This window comes from Micrasema longulum, unplaced genomic scaffold (assembly GCF_059751315.1).
Source record: "Micrasema longulum isolate JH-2025_06_02 unplaced genomic scaffold, ASM5975131v1 h1tg000982l, whole genome shotgun sequence".
NCBI lineage: Eukaryota > Metazoa > Arthropoda > Insecta > Trichoptera > Brachycentridae > Micrasema > Micrasema longulum.
Genome location: NW_028278172.1, coordinates 503,873 through 511,194, shown reverse-complemented (window position 1 = coordinate 511,194; position 7,322 = coordinate 503,873).

Sequence of the window (7,322 nt, the reverse complement as noted above, 5' to 3'; positions counted from 1 at the left end):
ATTTTACACAGGACTAGAAGGTCGGATTTATTTCGACGGTCTTGAAGAGAAGATATATTTGAGTTTTTAACTCATACGTATATTGGTCTCCGGATAAGCCCAACCTCCAGCCTATTTTTCTTCAAAATCGACGTTGAACTGGTCCAATATTCTTGATGCGAACATCATAATACGGAGACCAGATGACAGAGGAATAGTCTAGGTGAGGGCGAACTAGGGAACAGAAGAGAGCTTTAAGGGTATTGATATTTTTGAAGTCAGCTGTGCTTCTGTTAATAAATCCAAGGAGTTTTAAGGATTTATTGTTCAGTGTTCATTGTATTCATCGTTCAGTGAGTAGTCGTATATGATTGGATTTTCCACACGAAAAGATCTCATAACCGTGCACTTAAGTTGAGATGTAGATTATTGGATGAGCACCAGGGGCTAAAAGACAATTTAAATTAACCCTATCATTATATTAGCCATTGCTGGGAGTGCGGCTAGAAATAGCAGGCGCCACATTCAACAGTATGAAGGCTGTCTGCAGATCGGACATTTACGCACTGAAGATCAAATGCCGCCTATATAATCTATTCTCCTCCACGGATCCGAATCGTGGCACCTCACCAGAGCCCAAAACAGCTAAATACTGAGTTTTGAAAATAGGCGTCTTAGGAGAATCTCGGGTGTGCGTGGTTTGACTTTGCGAGGAATGAAGTAATGAGAGAACGGGCGCAGCAAACTCCGGTGACAACTGTTATAAAGCGGAGGCGATAAGGTTGGCTGAGCCATTACTGCGGATGCCTCCTGTGGCTCAATCACAAATAACCATCGACGTGCTAATAAGCGACGTGATAACAATTTCTCAGCATGGTTGTTCATCGTTTTCGCGATCACAATGGAACATCCGTAAACACATATTAAATGACAAAATATTTACGTTTCGCGACTTATAATCCTGCTGCGCAAACACATGTTTGAATTTCACCGGTGTAAATATGGAAAATACTCAAAAACTGCTATTTTTATTCATTGCATTTAGCCGGCGGCGGCGGTTTGCGAGCCAAGAGAAGTCACCATATTAATAATAATTAAATTTTCACTTTTTTGTATTAGATACTCCTTACTATTTTTCAAATGCAATATATTGTATTATTTTTTATAGTAAACGCCGATTTTTCGCCAGTGAACTGTATTTATTTACGAGGAAAACAAAAACAAACCGACACGAGCGTTGACTTAGAGATTACACGCGCGCGATAACTTAAGCATGTTTATTTTTGTTCATTGTGATCGCTCAAATGCTTAGCGTGTTTTCAAGCATGCCGATAGTTATTTGTGATTGAGCTACAGGTGTAATTGAGATGGTTTGGTCATGTGGAACGAATGGATGACGAAAAAATGGTACAACAGACGTCGGATCAAAGTTGTCATCGGCACTCGCGTATCATTTTCGAGGTCCTGGGCTCGATCCCTAGCGGAGCTACAGGTATAATTGAGATGGTTCGGTCATGTGGAACGAATGGATGACGAAAAAATGGTACAACAGACGTCGGACCAAAGTTGTCATCGGCGCTCGCCTATCATTCTCGAGCTCCTGGGCTCGATCCCTAGCAGAGCTACATGTATAATTGAGATGGTTCGGTCATGTGGAACGAATGGATGACGAAAAAATAGTAAAACACACGTCGGATCAAAGTTGTCATCGGCGCTCGCCTATCATTCTCGAGGTCCTGGGCTCGATCCCTAGCAGGGCAAACGTGAAACATTGATTTTAAAAGTGCAATATTTGATTTTTCCTGGAATGACTTTTGAAGCGTCAGACCGATCACCGTACCTTCATGTCACAGACGATCACTGGATGTGGAATGAGGTATGATAATGACGATGAATTTACTTGAAGCGTGAGACAGATGTCCTAGGATTTTACTGTCAATTTCTAGGTAAGATTGGCATATGAAGCGTAAGCCTGATCGCCTTGCCTGCATATATTATAATGATGTACTGCAATCGTTGTCGAATAGCAGTGCCCTATGCGAAAATATTGAAACATTTCGATCTTTGGTCAGCCATTTTTGTCAATTCCTGTTTGTATTTTGAAGCAGTTCTAAATTTAAAATTATTTTTAAACTATCATAGATAAATCATTTCTAGACACGAAAAAGCATAGATAATAATCACGCAGTTTTCAAATCAATTTCAGGTTTACAAAAGGAACAAGTAAAAACCAAATACCGCCTTTGTAACGCGCGCGCAGAACCAATTCTCTTCAGTGCATGCTAATGGCGCCTCAAAAGTATTCTAGTTATGTAATAAATGTGGAAATAAGACAACGAAAGCAGAGGCAACGGAAAGCGGGACACGTTGCGTTTACTTTCACAAGCCTTGAACACGCTTGCATCGGGGAAATGTGGATGTTTAAACATGGACAGAATGGTGAGTGTTACAGTGTGTAAAGTGGCTACTTAAACCAGCCAATGACAGTTCATAAGCCCTGTGCCTAGACTTAAATATTTATTATTTATTTGCAATTTTTTGTTTACATTTTTTATCACGTAATATACAAATTTATAAATAAAAAAAAGATTTTTTTTTAAATAAAACTAAAGCAAAAATTATTAAAGTAATTATTTATATTTTTTTCTTTATGCCTTTTTAAATCCTTGGCATTGTCCTAGGCGTTAGCTGCCAGCAGCTCGCGTCTGAACTACGGAAGGACGCACAGAAGTTGGCAGCTGAGTGAAAAGATGTGTGTGCACACCATATGCTCCAACGAGGGAACGGACGTGGAACACAATAAAAAAATATGCAACGAAATTACTCGGCAATCTGTGTCCGTCTCATGGTGTAGTGGGTAAAGCGTTTGATCGCCAGGCCAGCTTTGATTTAAAAATGTTGTTTTATCACTCCTTGTATGATTGAGAAAAATATGCTCCAATGCTGTATAAACGAAGTGCCCTATGTACCATTTGGTGTAGTGATCGATTTGAAAACGGCGTGTTTATTAACATTTTTTTAGCTATGAAACTGTTAAGATTAAAGCCATTTAAAAAAGGGTGAAAGACGATTTGCACGAAAAAAGTCTGAATAAATTCTTGACTTTAAATAGTAGACGTGCCAAAAGTGGGAATAAACGGCATGCGTACTTGAGACGATATTCGAATTTAGAAGTTAATTTTGTGTATCAAATTGTAAGGCACAATTTGAAAATATATATAAATATATATTTTAATCCTAACAGTTTTATAAGAGGTTTGTTTTGCAAATTATATTTAACATTACAATTTTAGCAACAGAAAAAAACAGTAATATAGTAGCTTTGTCTCGAAAGAATTTTATTATTACAGTATGTCGGAAGTATAATTTTAAAGGTATTGTCAAATTAAAGGGTCTTTCAAAATTCCGTCTAAATTGTGTAGTAATACATTATTTGTAATACTTCGTCTGAATAATGTAAAGTTACGCAAAAAGTCTTGTAATATTCCGTCTGAATAATGTTTCGTATGCGTTAATGTGAATAATGTTTCGTATACGTTATGTAAAAGTACACAGAGAGTCTTGTAATGTTCCGTCTGATACGAGAAAGTGACACATGTTTACATTGTTTGTAATACTTCGTCTGAATAATGTAAAGTTACGCAAAAAGTCTTGTAATATTCCGTCTGAATAATGTTTCGTATGCGTTAATGTGAATAATGTTTCGTATACGTTATGTAAAAGTACACAGAGAGTATTGTAATGTTCCGTCTGATACGAGAAAGTGACACATGTTTACATTGTTTGTAATACTTCGTCTGAATAATGTAAAGTTACGCAAAAAGTCTTGTAATATTCCGTCTGAATAATGTTGCGTATGCGTTAATGTGAATAATGTTTCGTATACGTTATGTAAAAGTACACAGAGAGTCTTGTAATGTTCCGTCTGATACGAGAAAGTGACACATGTTTACATTGTTTGTAATACTTCGTCTGAATAATGTAAAGTCTTGTAATATTCCGTCTGAAATGTTTATCCCTAGGTTCGAAAACAATATTGCACTGTTCCGTCTTATTCGTGTATAGTTAAACAGTCTTGTTATATTCCGTCTGAATAGCATGTAAAGTCACACGGAGTCTTGTAAAATTCCCTCTGAATCGTTTAAAGTTACACATGCAGTCTTGTGACACTCCGTCTTGATTGTGAAAAATTTAGTCTTGTACTATTCATGTAAAGTTTAAAAGTCTTGTAATATTCCGTCTGAATTGTGTGTAAAGTTACACAGAAAGTCTTGCAAAATTTTCCGTTTGCAACGTATATCCAAAGCTAACACAGAACGTCTCAAAATGTTCAGTTTAAAATGCTTTGCCTTACACAAAAAGGATTGTGATAATCCGTCTTAAATGTGTCAAGTTACACAGACGGTCTGTCTAAATCGTGCGTTTTTTTATTCACGTCTGTATCGTGTGAAATTATCTGTAATTTCACTATAATTCGACTTTATCGTGTACACAGAAAGTCTTAAAATATTCCGTTTTAAACGTTTACGTCAAAAAGTCTTGTACTATTCCGTTTAAATGGTGTAAAGTTAAATAGTAGTCTTGTAATATTCCGTCTAAAACGTGTAAAGTTAAACATGTAGTATTGTAATATTCCTTCGAACAATGCAAAGTTAAACAGGCCACGAAATATTTCGTTTGAATAATGTAAAGTTAAACAGAAAGCCTTTTCCGTCTGAATCGTGTAAAGTTACGCTCTAGTCTTGTAATATTCCGTCTAAAACGTGTAAAGTTAAACATGTAGTATTGTAATATTCCATTTGAACAATGCAAAGTTACACAGGTCACGAAATATTTCGTTTGAATAATGTAAAGTTAAACAGAAAGTCTTTTCGGTCTGAATCGTGTAAAGTTACGAATTAGTCTTGTAAAATTCCGTCTGAAACAATGCCACAATATTACGAGTGTCACGTTTACATAGATACACAGAAAAGCAATGGAAATTATTAATTTTCAATTATAGTATAAGTATAATTCATTACACATTATTGAGATCCCAATCCAGCTTTTTTATTAGTACATTCATAATAAATATTTAATTACAGTTTAGAGAATCCCCTCATTTCGCCATATATACACTATTTCATTATGCTCAAACGAATAAAACTAATTGTTAAAATGTTTGATTATAAGGGAAACGGTTGTTTATCACTGCCCGGGCACTGCGTATCTGCGTACTTTGCTAGAATGAACCTTTCCCAAACTTCTAGATGTAGGTTCTGCAGTGTAGATGAGGAAACACCTATACGTGTTCTATGTGAATGTGAATGCTTTACATCATAAAAAGACCCTCATCCTCGGAGGACTACTGGTTAAACCTGAGGATGCTAAAGCTCCCGCCCCCTACGCAATAACCCGATACTTTCGCGACCAAGCTAATGACGTCATACCTTCACCATGACGGTGTAGTTAAAGAAAAATTATACCGAGCGATTGCGAAGATACACTGCCGAACCCCATCTTCAAGTTTTGAGCCAAGTACATCGGTCTGTACCGACAGGTCTAGTACCTCATGGTACACGTATCTACTCATTAAAAGTGTCAAGAATTTTGCTCCGCCGAGCAGTTTTTGCTTCAACTACAATTAATTTAATTTTTCATTTGTTCTTAGGTGGCCAGTTTTTTCCTTAAAAGCCTATTTCAAACATGACAGAGAAACCAGCTAAGTTTCAAGCCGAATAAAATTCTGACATAACTGTCAGTTTTGAAAACGAACGCCTAGATGCACAGATAATGTGGCTGGATTCTGCCCTATTAACATATAAGAACATCTAGGCGTAAAAATGTCAGCATCATCATCATTTCCTTTCCGCGCCTAACGGTGCATAGGGCACTCCATTGGTACACCTATCGCAGCGTATCTTGATCATTTTTTGTTACATGAAGATACGATTTTCAGAAACAGTTTCATACATCTAGTCTAATTTTTCGTTTTCATGAGGGGGCCACAATTTTACCCACCCTCCTTAAAACTGTTTTTTAAAAAACAGTTATATTCGATACCCTGACATTTTTTTATTCACAGTTTTATGAGACTGTTACAGATGATTCCAAAAATTAGCTTGTTTTTTTAAAAACCCTAATTTGGTGTACTAATGAAGTGCTCTATGCACCACCGTTTCCCATGGTATAAACATCAATAGTTTTTTAATGATTTTTGGGGAGGGCATTTTCATTCAATTGTTTATAACGATATGTAGGGGATTCTATATTATTAAAATATCATCGTGGTCCAATAGATAATCCTTAGCCTATTATAATTAATTAATTGGGTATTATCGCGATTAGATATTAAAGCGATATTTTTTAATCTTACGCTAAAGAAATAAGAATTTTAAAAGCCAGGGCTGGTATTCTGGAAGCTATAGCGCTCGTAGAGGTCGCTTTGCTAGCGTGTATTTAGTACGTGAATGCGCGAAAAGGGCGTTCTCTACGCGCGCTATGCCGTTCAGAACAACAGTCCAGCGGCGCTATTCTAAGCCGCTGTTGCGGCCGCAGAAAACGCTTTTATTTACATACAAAATACGCGAGATAAAGTGTTTTCTACGACCGCGAGAGCGGTTCAGAACAGCACCGCAGACATGTCAAAGAATAGCGGAGCTAAAGTGTAACGAGAAGTTCAGTGTTAAATTTAATGGTAAAAGTTAGAGTATTTAATTGCGCAGTTCTCTAAAATGTATGAAATAGGCCCAAATGTATGAGCCGACCTCCGCGTGTAGTGGTTAAGACGCTTGACGCGCACGCGGAAGTTTCCAGGTTTGATTCCCGGTGAGAAAACAAAAAAACCTGGATGCACTGCCGTAATTCACCAATGCAATTAGTCTTGAAAAGAAGATATATTTAAGGTAGTTTCCCACTCATTGTACGTATATTGGTCTCCGGATATGCCCAACCTCTAGCCTATCTTTCTTAAAAATCGATGTTGAACTGATTCAATATTTTTGATGTGAACATCATAATATGGAGACCAGATAACAGAGGAATACTCTAGGTGCGGGCGAACTAGGGAACAGAAGAGAGCTTTAAGGGTATTGATATTTTTGAAGTCAGCTGTGCTTCTGTTAATAAATCCAAGGAGTTTTAAGGATTTATTGATAACATGTTCAATATGAATTGTTAAAGAAAGTTGAGTGTCAAGTATAATACCCAAATCTCGTACACTAGACACAGATGTGGTACATCGTTCATGATTGGATTTTCCAGACAAAAATGAATGAATGAGATGTAGATTATTGGATGAGCACCAGGTGCTAAAGACAGTTAATCAGATTATAATAGTGAACAATTGGAAGGGTTGTCAATCT